Below are 15021 nucleotides of genomic sequence, written 5' to 3' on the forward strand. Positions count from 1 at the left end.
ACGTTTACAATGCCGAGATAAATCTTTAGAATTTGTACTTGTTTGACTGTCAAATATAGACACTGGAGAACCGCATGAGAGGGGATGCGAGTTTTAGTTTCATAGTTCCTCAACTTGTAAAGAAGACAAGTCAGTTAGTTTACGCTCAGAATATCTACGACTCGTTCTCTTCTGAAGGTTCCATTCCAAAATCAAACGTATGTTAGGATATTTTGTTACATATAAACGACCTCCATATTAAAGGACTGTTGAAAAATCTGATTATAATTATAATTTCAGATACATAATATAAATGCATTCGTTTGGAGAATTAAATTCCTGCAATCCGCGAGCTGTTTTCCGTGGTGTTTTAGCAGGATTGAGGTAACAATCCTCTCAAATTCAACACAAATGGGGATAACTATAACTTTTCCTTGCAATGATTTTTGTTTTAGTTGGGTGCTGTTCAGCTTTTCCCCTCGCTGTTCGCCGATGCCAACTGAACCGAAAGTTCAAAGAAAAAAATGTGTATACTGCAGAGATCGTATTAAAAGAATGTCTGACTCAGAACTACTTTCTCCGGAAGAGGCAAAGTTGGTGCCACAGCTGTGCCATCATCACTTTCATATTGGCAGACCGAGAATCTACCGCAAAGAGCCTTACGAACCTGATCAAATTTGCGATTCTTGTTCGAGTACTTTTCGGTTTGTCCAATTTTGGAAATCACAAGAGTCAGTCCGTTTTCAATGTGTCTTTTTTTCTAGGTTGAACCAACCAGAGTGTTTTTCCACGAGCACGGCCGAACCTCGATTTCTCAACAAGGAATTATGCAACGGCCGCAGAATTGACGAAGAAAGTGAAAGAGACAGATTAGATTTTTTAAGACTGTTTTATCGAGCTTGAATTTGAGAGGATGACTAAAATATAAACTGCAACTTAAATAAATTATGTTTTATTATTTTTTCAATCAAATTCAGAATTAAATTGTTAGGGCTCAGAATATATACCATTATACAAATTAATTCTATATGCAAATTTTATTTTTATTGGTATGTAAAATGTTAATTTTCTTTCAAATTGAAATAAAATATTTTCCTTGCTAAAATTTTAAGGTTGATTCAAGGCATCCCTTCCACAATAAAAATGTAGACGGACTTTGAACTTAATTGCTTGTAAAACACATAAATATCAGAATTCAGAGTCAGTTGGTTGAACATTTAATAATCCGTGCGACGCGTAGATATATGGCGTCCGGTGGAGTGAAAATGCGAGAAAAGAACCAAGTTTTCGTCAATATTGCGAGATAATTTGGATTACTTGTACTTATAATTGTGCCTTAAGCACTAAAGATTAAAATTAGAACTGCAGCTAGCCTATATTCCTATATAAAAACTACGATATATAAAAATAGGCTATTATACATTAACCCTAAGATTAAGACTGCGAATAAACTTTGGACTTGTTTACTTGTCCAATATAATATTAGAAAGAGGAAGAAGTCCCTCCTCTAAATCTTAAGTGAGAACTTTAGTTCGAGAAGTCACATCAAGCAGTCGATTTTATTTACATCTTCCAGCTCCACAAAGCCATTCATAGTAAGTTAAGACTTTACAAATCAGTCTTTGGCAATACGTATATAAAGCTTGACTGAATTTCAGATGAGTTTAAACGTGAGATTAACCGAATACATCTCCCTGATTTCCTATATACTGACAAAAATCTGCGATGTGGGCCATTCGATTCTGTAAGAAGCATTTAATCATACGAGATACAATCAAATATTTATTTTAATTTTAGTGGCACTCTCAGTAGCCTTTCTACCAAGGGACAACAACTGCCTCTGAAACCCCAGGAGCCTGACGATGAAGGATTTGATCAGCAATGCGTCTTCTGTTCAACGGTTTTCAATGGAAGAGGCAACATTCCACCCCTTACTTTACAAGAAGCAATGTTGGTGCCGGCTATGTGCCCTTTACACTTTAACATGGGTCAAAGGAGAATATACTCCAGACTGCCGCAAGATCCCCGTCGAATCTGCGGCACGTGCACCGCCGTTTTGAGGTCTGTTGATACTTACTATTCATTAAATTAATTTGAAAACAAATATAGCATTGTATATTTGTATATATTTTTAGGATTTGTCAACGTTCCTGCTTTTACACTAGTTCTGAAAGAGACAACAGGTTTATATGCTCGCTAAGCATGGGAAGGAAAAGGAGAAATAACCGACTTTGGTTTTTTGGAGATCATTTTTAAGTTATGGAAGATTGATTTGGGGGCCAGTTCCACGCGACGCGCAAACATGGCGTCTGCTAGAGTGCGGCGGCAAAGTTACAAACGTTGAATTGGAAAAGTTATAATAAATTTACCTTCAGCACAATTAATGTTTTGTTGTTATTTCGTAAATACCAGCTGATTAGCCCGGTAATTGGCGAATCGATCGTTAAGGTTGCCATCAGGCTGATGGAAATAAAGTAACAAAATACGCGGGAATGAAATTATTAGGTCAGCATATACCTCTAGAAAAAGTCTACGAGAGTGATCTTTTTTCACTATAGAGTCCGAACCCGGTGAATAGTTTCGAAAAATATATTCACAGCATGGTCAAACATAAATTGTTGGAGTTAATTTTATTCGGACTTTGTGCCGCTATACTGGTTAGTCGTCTTTGGAATATTTGAATAAATGTTTGGGTATATTTATTGGCAATATTGGTATCAATAAATAAAACTCAATTGAGAAATAAGAAAATCCTTAATAGGACTACAAAAATGGTTTCAATGTTTCAATAAAAATCTTAAAAATAATGATATAGATGAGGTTTTTAATGAAATTAATATATTTGCTATATATAAGCATCAAAGATTAAAATTAGAACTGCAACTATAGCCTATTCCTACATAAAAAACAGGCCTATAAAATACACACTCTCTCTAAGATTCTCAAAGACCACGCATGAGAACTTTTGCACGTTGCACTTGTTTACTTGTTCAATAAAACATTGGAAGGAGTCCCTCCCAGTCCCTCCTCTACATCTTTAGGTTCTTTAGTTCGAGAAGTCACATCAAGCTGTCGATTTTATATCTACATCTCCCATCAGCTCCACAAATCCGCTCATAGTAAGTTAAGACTTAACATATTAGTTTTTTGCAATTTCTTCATACGGCTTGGACTGAATTTCAGATGAGAATGAAAGTGAGATTAATCGAATACATCCTCCTTGTTTATTATATACTGACCAAAATCTACAATGTGGGCAAATCGATATTGTAAGAAAAATTTAATCATACGAGAGACCGACAGTCAAGTATTTATTTTAATTTTAGTGGAGCAATCAGTGGTCTTTTTACCAGGAGACAACAACTGATGCCTCCAGAACCCCAGCAGGAGTCTGATGATGTCGGATATGATCAGCGATGCATCTTCTGTTTGACGGTTTTCAAAAGAAGAAGCTGCGCGTTCTTAACTTACTGTGACCGGAATTCTCCCGAATCCGGTCACGGGAAGATTTAGTGGTTGTCAAAAGCAGAGCATTATGGTGTTCACGCCGCCGAGGCGTGAAACAAACGCTGACATAAAATTAATTGCTTGTAAAATAGTTGTAAATGCAGAGCAATGCATAAAATTTAATGTGACGGCGACAGTTTATAGATGATTGCTTGTGTGCGGGCCCGAGTTGAGTATAATTAAAAAAGAATGTATTAGTATTATGACTACGACTGTGGGAATGTGCACGAAAAGGATAGAGGCGCAGAAGGAGAGAGAGAGAGAAAACGGGCGACGTGGAAAAAAGAGAGAAATTAAACAGTGGAGTTCGGCCGACCGCGGCGAAGGATGTAGTTCAGTGCGGGAAAGTGCGCGGTGTCCAGGACGAAAAACTGACAGAGTGCGGAGACGGGAAGAAGACATCATCCAGAGACCTGACCAGGAGATCAACCCCGTGACTCTCTCTCTCTCTCTCTCTCTTTACGCGACCTCACATTGTCATCATGTTCCGAAAAATAAAGAAGGTACGTGGTAGCCCCTAATGTCTGATGTTTCTCTCCCTTACGGGTCTCTCCCCGAGCGAAGTTGTTAGGGCGTAGACAGAGGGTAGGCAGATTAGAATAAATGTGGGAAACCTGTGGGGCGAAAAGTCAAATGACCGACTAATGAAGCGACAAGGCACGAGAGACGGAGACCAGACGCCCACTCAGCGGAAAAATGAGCAGCAGAAGCACGGCGACCAGAAGTGAGGCAGTAAGTCAAGGTTAAAACACCTCACACTTACGAGAAGTGATGCTGGTGCCGCGTATGTGCCCTTCAAACTTTAACGTCCATACAAGAAGAATATACCGCAGAGAGCCGCAAGACCCCCATAGAATCTGCAGCATGTGCACTGCCATTTTGAGGTTTGTTGAGACTTATTATGCATCAAAATAATTTAAAATCTAATACCATTAATAAATTTTTAGTATTTGTCTTCGTTCGTGCTATTTCACTAGCTATGAAGATTATAACAAGTTTACATGCACGCAAAGAATGGAAAGGAGAAGGAGAAATCACCGACATTGGTTTTTTGAAAATCATTTTCAACAGATGGAAAATTGATTTGGGAAAAGAATCACCGGGGGCTGGATTCACGCGACGTCTAGCGCCTAGATATGGCGTCTGGTAGAGTACAACGGAAAGTTCTTGTCTTGTAAAAGTTCTAATAAATTTACCTCCAGCTCAATGAATTTTGGTTGTAGTTATTTATTTAATAAATGCGCTGATTAGCCCGGTAATAGGCGAATCGACCGTTAGATACGGCACATCAGGCTGATGTAAATATATAAAAATACGTGGAAATGAAATTATTTGGTCAGCACGGCTCTTTTTTGACGCTTTTGATTTGCTGCTGGACTGTCTCCTGATTGGTCTCAATTATTTCCATGCCTTATTGACTTTTGACCGGCGGAAACCAACACACAGAATGCAACTTGTCGCCCATTGGGAAGAATATGTTAGCTAAACCAAAACGTTGAGTTTTATATTGAGGATGTATATATTAAAAAAAAGGATGTACGTTTAAATAAGAACTGCAACTAGCCTATTTTCTGTGCACTACGATACGTAAAAATTGGCCTATATACGCGTAAACCCTAAGATTCTCTAAGACTGCGCAATAACTTTTGCACTTTGCTCTTGTTTACTTGTCCAATATAATATTGAAATGAGGAAGGAGTCCCTCCTCTAAATCTTAAGTGAGAAATGCTTTAGGTTCTCTAGTTCAAGAAGTCACATTGAGAGAATTACACGCAGTCTCTATCTACATCTCCTCCCAGCTACGCAAAACCACTCATCGTAAGTTTATAGACTTAACATATTAGTTTTTGACATCATACTTACATATATGGCATGATTGAATTTCAGACGAGTTTCAACATGAGATTAACCGAGCACATCTCACTCATTGTTAGTCCTTATATGCTGAGCAAAATCTACGATGTGGGCCAATCGATGTTGTAAGAAGCATTTATTTTAATCATATACGAGATACAATCAAATATTTATTTTAATTTCAGTAAAACAATCACTAAAACCAGTTGCTGTCTTACCACGAGACAACAACTGCGTCCAGAACGCCACCAGGAGTCTGATGATGTCGCATATGATCAGCGATGCGGCTTCTGTTCAACGGTTTTCAATGGAAAAGACAACATTCCACCCCTTACCTTAAAGGACGCAAAGATCGTGCCGCATTTTGGCCCTTTGCACTTTAACATGTAGAATTTTCTGCATACTGTCGAATCTGCAACATGTGCACCAACGATTTGCGGTCTGTAATCAGACTTGTTGTTCATTCCATTAAAAACTAATACCGTTCAATGTATTTTAGGCTTTATCAGCGTTGGTGCTACACTTCACTTAGCTAAATAGAGACAACATATTTTTGTATGCTCGTAAAGAAGAAAATCGCTGACCGTGCAAGGTCATTTTCAAGAGCAGACGGAAGATTGATTTGGGAAGAATGTTACTCCAAACCAAAACGTTAAGTTTCATGTTAAAAAAGGACGTAAATAAAAGATTTCAACCTGTTTACAACTTTTTTAAGTTTAATTCAACTTTCAACATACAATATAATTAGAAAACACTTGCCTTCTGAAAATACGGGCTTTAATTTAGTAAATATTAAACATATAAACTGTTCCTTTATAAAAAAGAGGTATTGGCAAGGATTAAGTATTCACTTTCCTGGCGATGAACCACTCCGTTTACGGCGATGTAGCATACACCATTCTCAACCTGCACAAATTATATAAAATTAAATAAAAAAAGTGCAAAAAGTTAGAGGAACACAATATAATAATTATTGTAATTGTAAAAATAATTTTTTCACGTCTCTTAAGTCTCGGAAAAACATAAAATTTCAAAACATCAAAGGAAAATCCAAATTTACCCGTCCACAAAGTCGTACGCCCGCAAATTCAGCTGCTCCAACGTACAAAGGGGTCTGCTTCCCGTTGACCATCGCGTGTCCAGCCTTGAAAAACGCCTCCTGAGGAACCGTATCAGGGTTGCAGAACACAAGATTCTGGCTGGTAACCAGCGGCAAGTTGTCATTTCCTCGCTTCTCAACCACCTGGTCCTTGAATGTGTAAAAGCCGACGCCGTTCAAGACGTACCCTGGCACCAGGTCACCATTGTGACGGGCCGCAGCCACCCACATCGGCTCTCCTGTGTTCGTCCAGCCGCAAGTAATCGGTCGCGGAATCTGATGATCCAACTGCAGATGGTTGAGGAAGGATTCCATTTTCAGGCCGGTGTTGGCAGTTTAAAATTGTTAACGACTTCGAAGGAAGTCAAAAATATGTTTTTATGGCACGTCTCATCGTTACTTTAATGACGTAATTATGATACAAGCAAATAGACAATAGACAAAAACAAACCCATAATTAATTTAACAATGAAAAATACTCAGCTAATAGCTTTATATTGACTCAAAAAACATATAAATGTTGAAAACAACTTCTTTCAAAGTCGAATTAAGCAATACTTAACATTGCACGATATTTCTAACGGTTTTATTACAAAAACAGTTTCTCTCTTTGTTCAATTATAAAGCCTGCAGCTTCAGAACTCATTTGGATCTTCAGCACAGAACACATATTATTTTTGTTGACACTTTTTCAATCCCTCTCTCAGCGTCAATATGGTAAGCTAAAATTTATGGGGCAAATATAATCCAATATTTTAAATATTTAATTTCAGATGAGATCAAACATGTGTATTATTTGCTTCCTTTCCTGCAAAACGTTCAGTTTTCTGATGTCGGTCAGAAAGTTTTTGTAAGAAACAAAATATCCATTAATCCAATCAAACTTAACAAAAATATTTTTCAGTGATTTTTTCCGCTGTTGGCAGAAAAAGAAAGTTAAAGCGACAGAGCCGGTGGATTCTATGCCAAGATGTGTATACTGCAGGAAAATCCTTACTGGAAAACTCGACCCCAAGGGTGTACCTCCACTCACGGAGGCCGAGGCGGAATTGGTGCCGCGTATGTGTCCTTATCACTTTAATATGAAATACCAGCGGACTCCGTACAGCGAGCCGCAAGACCCCAATTTAATTTGCGACATGTGCACCTATTTCCTAAGGTTTGTCTTCAATTTGTTCGTTAGAAACTCTCACCATATATTGATTTTTTTAGGAAATATTTGCGTGATTGTAATTTAATTGGTCTTGAAATTCGCCAGTTTAACGGCTGCATATGATGGGGAAGTGATTTTATTTTCATACTGATCAAGGATTTCTAGTGAACCATGATACATAAAAACGATCATGGCTGTTTAATTTTGATGCCTGCTGCCAATTTTTAAAAACTATAATAAAAATTAGTTTCATTCAACTCTAAAAACCCAGTCTATTTTCTTAAAGACCGTCTTTGACAAAGTTTCTGAGCCCACCAATCGATTCATGAAGGGTCGAATTAGGTACAGTGGGTATTTTTTCCGGCCAAAAAGTCCAGCGCAACGTGTGGGAACCTTTTTCCCGGCAAAACAATATGAATGCGAGAAGTGCGCATGCGTCAGAGCTGGCTGGATCATTTGTACAGGCGCAGTCTCTCTGCAAGTGCTCAAACCAGCTCTGACGCATGCGCAGTTCTCGCATATACGTTTATGGCGGGAAAAAAGTACCCACGTCACGCTAAATAATCTTCCTGGAAAGATGAATCATTATTTTCATATTTTTGACATAAAATAAAATTTATTTCCTGATAACAAACAGAAAAATGAACTTTAACACACTGAATTTGTTTGCTTCACCATTATAAACACAAACAGTTAAATTTGTTTGGTCGTTTTGCTTCTTTTTAAATCACACTTCGGCAAAGGCAGACGTTTACTCATAAATTTTCCAGTCCGCCCACAGTGTGTTGGATGCGGTAAGCAACTTTATTATTTTAATTTTACTACACGCGCAATCTATATGTATTTCTCTGAACACTCAAGAAATTATTGTTTTCTCTAGTTCAAGATGCCTACTGATAAAGCAAGATCAACCCCAGCCGATAATGTGTGGAAGTTCATTTCGTAAGAACAACCAAATTAAATCAGAAAAAACCCTATATAAATATTTTCCAGTCGGAAATTCTCCTGCTTTTCTGCTCGCGAAGAAGAACCAGAACCACAGCAGGATGTTCCCGCTGAACCAGAAGAAGAATTTAGTGAAAATTCATGCGTTTACTGCGGAGAAACACTGCCAGAAGGCGACGATTTTCTGCCACTGCCACTGACCGAGTATGAAGCGCGGATGGTGACACAAATGTGCCCTGTTCAGTTTACAAAAGGAAGGATTAAAAAGCATCACAAGGTACCACAGGATCCCAACAAAATATGCGGCATTTGCACTACTCTCTTGAGGTTTGTCTCGTATTTACAGATTGACTTCTATTTGTAACGAAACGCCTTCCCTCTTTATAGAGTTCATCTAAAATTTAGCGCGCTCAATCTCTTCAGGATATAGAAGACAGATCAAGAAACAACGAAAACTGATGAAAAAGTTTCACTAACAAAATCAATGTTTTTAAAATGCTTTTATTACTGAATTTTGAATAATTATTCTCGGCATTGAATGATTTTTAGCCGTTTTATTAATTTACGCCAAATGAATTATTTTCACGCCAAGAATTCGCAGACGAATTGACCATTCAAAATGTTGAATTAACAAAACTTGTGGTTTCTAGTTTCATTTCTAAGAATTTCAACAATTATAAATAAAAAAATGCATTTTCCTTGAGTTCGGATGCTCTTAATTTTTTTAAAATAAACTTCAGTGCGTCAAAAAAATTCAGTTGGTTAGAGGAGGTTGAGGGGAGGCGAACGGTGGGTAGTTTTGGCAGTTATGATGGTTAAAATCCGAGATTTGGAGTTGCAAAATTGACGAAATGTGAAAAATGTGCTATTTTTCAGAGTTTTTGTATTCTTTGGACCTTCAAATCTCGGGTTCTAACCACTACAATTGCAAAAACTACCCACCATTGGACTCGTCTTAACCTTCTTTGAGCAGCTAAACGGTTCAGGGGGTGCATAAACCCATCCCCTTTCATCCCCAGTGCTACAATTTTGACAAAAAGCGACTACTTTTCCTGGCGCCAAGCTCACTGTTGCATCTTTCAAAGCTGTATGGCATCTTAGGGGTGGGGAGCAAACACCCCTTAATCATTTAGCTTCTCAGAACCAATTAAGAGGAGTCTAACGATGGGTAGTTTATGCACTTTTAATGGTTAGAACCTGAGATTTGGATTTGCAAATATCACGAAAAGTGAAAACACAAACGTGAAAAACATGCCTTTTTTCACGTTTTTTTATGTGCAACTCTGTATCTCGGGTTCAAAGCATTTCAATTGCAAAATCCACCCACCGTACAAATTTTCTCAATTAGTTCTGAGCAGCTGAAAGGTTAAGGGGTGTTTGCTCTCCACCCCTAAGTTGCCTTAAAGCTTTTGTTTTATGCTAATGGTAATAAAATGATGCAAAATTGTTGGATAGATATGTGTTTTAAAATATTCTTTTTCAATTCCCGTGAGATTTTTGTTGAAATAAAGAGTTCATTAACTCAAAATTTATGCCGTTTAATTTCAATAAACTTTATTCAATTTTATTATTAAAACGAAAGAAGTTTAAACAAGTGTGCGAAGTATATAACAAAATATTATAATGATGCTGGAAATTGGACTTATGACTTTGTTTGTTTGAACAATAATATTTACACTGGAAATAGTAATGTGGGGGACTGCAGGAAACATCTGAATCCATTTCTCAAAGATCTATCGTCGTCTGGGGCAGTCGCATATCTCAAATCTTCCCTCTGTTGATTATCCTAATATATACACAGTAAGAATATTTGGCATCAACTTGAGTTAAACACATCCTTTTATAATTCTCTCCTTTATTATTTAGGCGGCACTATCATGGCAGAGCGATACGTTCGGTTCAACGATGAGAGAGATCCTGTGATCCGCACCATAGTCGCATTCACAAGAAGACTTTTTAAGTATTAACCTGATCAAATATATATGTCATTAAAATTAATTCAACAAAACCTTTCGTTATCAGTGCCGCGTTCTGTCTGGAAAGGATCGTCGGCTTGACCGGATATGAGCAATTAAATGCCGAAAATATGGATGAAGTCGATGAGCGGCAATGCGTTTACTGCAATGACGAAAGCTTCAGAGAAAACAACGCAACTATATTGACCGCAAGCGAGGCGCAGGCAGTGCCGAACATGTGCCCTGAGCACTTCAACACGGGCAAAAAGAGGACTTTCCATAGAGAACCGCAAAACCCCCGACACATTTGCGAGGAATGCACTTTGCTTTTACGGTATGCATATTTTAGTCTGATTCGCGAATTCTTTGAAATTAAGATTTGGTATTTTTTCAGGACTCTAATCAATAAAGAGTGCCATTTCACCGTATGGAACCCTATTCCATAAACGAAAATGGAAGCCGAGATAAGACAATTTCGTAGGGGAGTCGGTGTTGCCACCCAGAAACTCACTCATTGAGTAGGAGGATGTTTTTTTATAAAAAAATTAACAAAGGGAAAACGGATTTTTAATCCACACAAAATGTGGAAAAAATTGCCTTTTTTCGCTTTTTTTGAAACTTTACAACTGTATATCTCGGGTTCTAAGCATCTCAGTTGCAAAATCTACCACCCGTTGGACTCGTCTCGATTATTTCTGAGCAGCTGAAAGGTTAAGGGGTGTTTGCTCTCCAAGCCTAAGTTGCCATAAAGCTTTTGTTTTATGATAATGGTATAATAAAATGATGCAAAATTGTTGGATAGATATGTGTTGTAAAATATTCTTTTTCAATTTCTATGGAAGTCCCGTGAGAGTTTTGTGGAAAAAAAGCGTTCATCAACTCAAAATTTATGCCGTTTAATTTCAATAAACTGTATTCAATTTTATTAGTAAAACGAAAGAAGTTTAAACAAGTGTGCGAACTGCGAGGTATATAATAAATATTATAACGTTGCTGGACATTGGACTCAAGACTTGGTTTGTTTGAACAATAATATTTACACTGGAAATAGTAATGTGGGGGACTGCAGGATACATCTGAATCCATTTCTCAAAGAACTATCGTCTGGGGCAGTCGCATATTTCAAATCATCTCTCTGTTGATTATCCTAAACGGTAAGAATATTTTGCATCAACTTGAGTTAAACACATCCTTTTAATTCTCTCTCACTATCTAATCATTCAGGCGGCACTATTATGTCAGAGTATTTCGTTTGGCTCTACGATGGGAGAAATCCTGTGATCCGCACCATAGTCGCATTCACAAGAAGACTTTTTAAGTATTAAACCTGATCAAATATAAATGTCATTAAAATTAATTCAACAAAACCTCTCGTTATCATAGTGCCGTGTTCTGTCTGGAAAGGATCGTCGGCTTTACCGGATATGAGCAATTCAATGCCGAAAATATGGATGAAGTCGATGAGCGGCAATGCGTTTACTGCAATGAAAACTTTAGAGAAAACAACGCAACTCCATTGACTGCAAGCGAGGCGCAGGCAGTGCCGAACTTGTGCCCTGCGCTCTTCAACAGGGGCAAAAAGAGGACTTTCCATAGAGAACCGCAAAACCCCCGACACATTTGCGAGGAATGCACTTTGTTTTTGCGGTATGCATATTTTAGTCTGATTCACAAATTCTCGGAAAGTACGATTTGGAATTTTTTTTCAGGACTCTAATCAATAAAGATTGCTATTTCCCCGTGTGGAGCCCTGCGGCCGCATAAACGAAAATGGAAGCCGAGATAAGACAATTTCATGGGGAAGTCGGTGTAGCCACCCAGAAACTCACTCATTGAGGAGGATAATGTTCTTTTTTTAAAATAAAATTAACAAAGTGAAAACGGATTTTTAATCCACACAAACGTGAAAACTTGCTTTTTTTCACGTTTTTTGAAACTTTACAACTGTATATCTCGGGTTCTAAGCCTCTCAGTTGCAAAATATACCACCCGTTGGACTCGTCTCAATTATTTCTGAGTAGCTAAAAGGTTAAGGGGGGTGTTTGCTCTCCACCCCGAAGTTGCCAAAAAGCTTATTTAAATATGCAACAGTGAGCGTGGCGCCAGGAACGGTATAGTCGCTTTTTATCAAAATTGTTGCTCTGGGGATGAAAGGGGATGAGTGTAAGCACACCCTGAATCCTTCAGCTGCTCCAAGGAGGCCGAGACGAGTCCAACGGTGGGTAGTTTTGGATATTGAGATTCTTAGTACCCGAGATTTGGAGGTGAAAATAATGCATTTACACCATTCTCGACCTGCACCTAATAAAAAATTTATTTAGAAAATTGCCAAATATTCCTTAAAATTATGAAGGAACACAATACAATAATTTTATTCCCCCCCGTGCTACCGTTTTTGAAAATTTAATATGTTTCCTTGGTGCTACCATTTTTACGTAAATTATTCACCCAAATAACAGTTTTTCTTTTTGTATATCTTGATTTACTTGTACAATAAGTGTTTTTCATGACATATTTAATTTCAATCAAATGTAAAACAACCAACCTATTTTATAATCATGGAAAGTAGAATAATAACTGCCTTGATCATGCCTACAATAAAATTTATTTACGGATAACAAACTGAAAGATGAACTTTAAACACTGAATTTATTTGCTTCATCATTGTAAACAAAACCAGTTGAATTCGTTTCTTTCTCTTGCTGCTCAATCATTCAAACTTCGTCAGAGGCAGACGTTCACTCATAAATTTCCCAGCTCATGTACCAGTTTTTGATGGTAAGTAAACTATTTTTTTTTTAAATTATTACGCACACGAACAATATTGCTCTGAATACTCACATGAAATTATTGTTTTCTCTAGTTCAAGATGCCTGATAAAGCAAAATCATATGAATCAACTCCAATTCTTAAAAACGTGTGGAAATACATGTCGTAAGAACATCTAAATTTCCATTTCAATCTTATAAAAATCCTATAAATTATATTCTAGTAGAAAAATCTCCTGTTTGTCTGGTTGTCCACAACCAGAACCACAGCAGTTTGTTATTCCCACCAAACCAGAAGTTTTTGGATATTCATGCGTCTACTGTGAAGAAAAACTGCCAGGATTTCTGCCAGAATTTCTACAACTGACCGAGTATGAAGCGGGGCTGGTGCCAAAGATGTGCTCCTCGCACTTTAATAAACACAGGGTTAAAAAGCGTCACGAAGAACCGCAGGATCGCAACAAAATATGCGGCAAGTGCACTGCTCTCTTGAGGTATGTCTCATATATTTACAGCTTGACTACTATATTTGTAACGAAACATCTTATTAATAGGATCCATCTCAAATATTGCGATCGCACTGCTGCTCTATTACTTCAGCACAGAGGACAAATGCAGAACAACGAACTACCTCTCCTGAAAATTGTTAATAAAAATAAAAACGATTCCCTTTAAGTTAAAAATCAATGTTTAAAAATCATCTTTCTGCGTTTTAAATAAAATAATTCATATATTACAGCATCAAATGTTTTTCATGTTTTTAAACCGTTTTGTTAATTTAATAGTTGCATTTTAAAGCAAAAATCCTGCTCACAATCAGGAACACAAATTTTGAATTTTATAGCTAGGAAATTATCGTTTACAGATATTTAGTTTTGGTTTTTCTGCTCAACCGTTCGTGAGAGAAATATATATCCACGCCACCAAGAAATTGGATATATCCGCCTATGACATGAGAGGCTTTTCAAAAGTATATTTTCCGGTTATCCTTTGGAAATCCGGATATCTGGGAGAATCGTCCTCAAGACAAATATTAAATTATCAATGTTAATATTGACTTAAATATTTATAAACTAGTTGTTAGCTGAATTCCAATTCCATCGCTGGCATTCGAGTGCGACAGACGTGTTAACTATTTATATAGCAGTCCTGAATTTATGGTTGAAGAATATACAGCTCTACTTTTTCTATTTTATTTAAAGAAATCTTTCCAGATGATTCCAGGACCTACGCCAACTAGATCACAGGCGGGATTTTCCAGTTTGGGCATGGCATTTTTGTAAATCCATCAAAAATTTCACCGAGAATACTTTTAATCTTTTTTTAAATAGGAAACTGATTCACTACTGTCCACCTCGACACTATCTACAACTCCAAGAAATGGAACAAAAGTGCGTCTACTGCAGCAACGTGATTAAAAGAGACAAGTTATATCGACTCTTAACCAAGAAAGAAGCTAAGAAGGTGCCGAAAATGTGTTCTCACCACTTCAACATACTTTACGACAGAACGCATCACAAAACACCGCAAGACTCTAAACAAATATGCAGTAGATGCTCTCATTTGTTGAGGTTTGTCTAGATTGTACTTTGGTTCTATTATCCTCATGCGCACATTTATTTAATTATTTAGGGTGTATCAACGCAGATGTTTTTACACCAGTGGCGACCTACGACAAAGATTGATATGCGATGGAACTATAAGAGAAGATTCGTGAGCAGGAATCATATGGAGCTGAATAGATGAAGTTATTTTTGCTGA

General features: G+C 37.4%; 1 long non-coding RNA gene across 1 annotated transcript; it reads left to right on the forward strand.

Annotated features, from left to right (window-relative positions):
- The first annotated feature begins 14491 nt into the window (after positions 1 to 14491).
- Positions 14492 to 14679, forward strand: LOC135935449 (uncharacterized). The gene is made up of 2 exons (XR_010574218.1): positions 14492 to 14539; positions 14592 to 14679. It is a non-coding gene; the product is annotated as an uncharacterized LOC135935449 (long non-coding RNA).
- Positions 14680 to 15021: the final 342 nt, after the last annotated feature.

Source organism: Cloeon dipterum, chromosome 2 (genome assembly GCF_949628265.1).
Source record: "Cloeon dipterum chromosome 2, ieCloDipt1.1, whole genome shotgun sequence".
Classification (NCBI taxonomy): domain Eukaryota; kingdom Metazoa; phylum Arthropoda; class Insecta; order Ephemeroptera; family Baetidae; genus Cloeon; species Cloeon dipterum.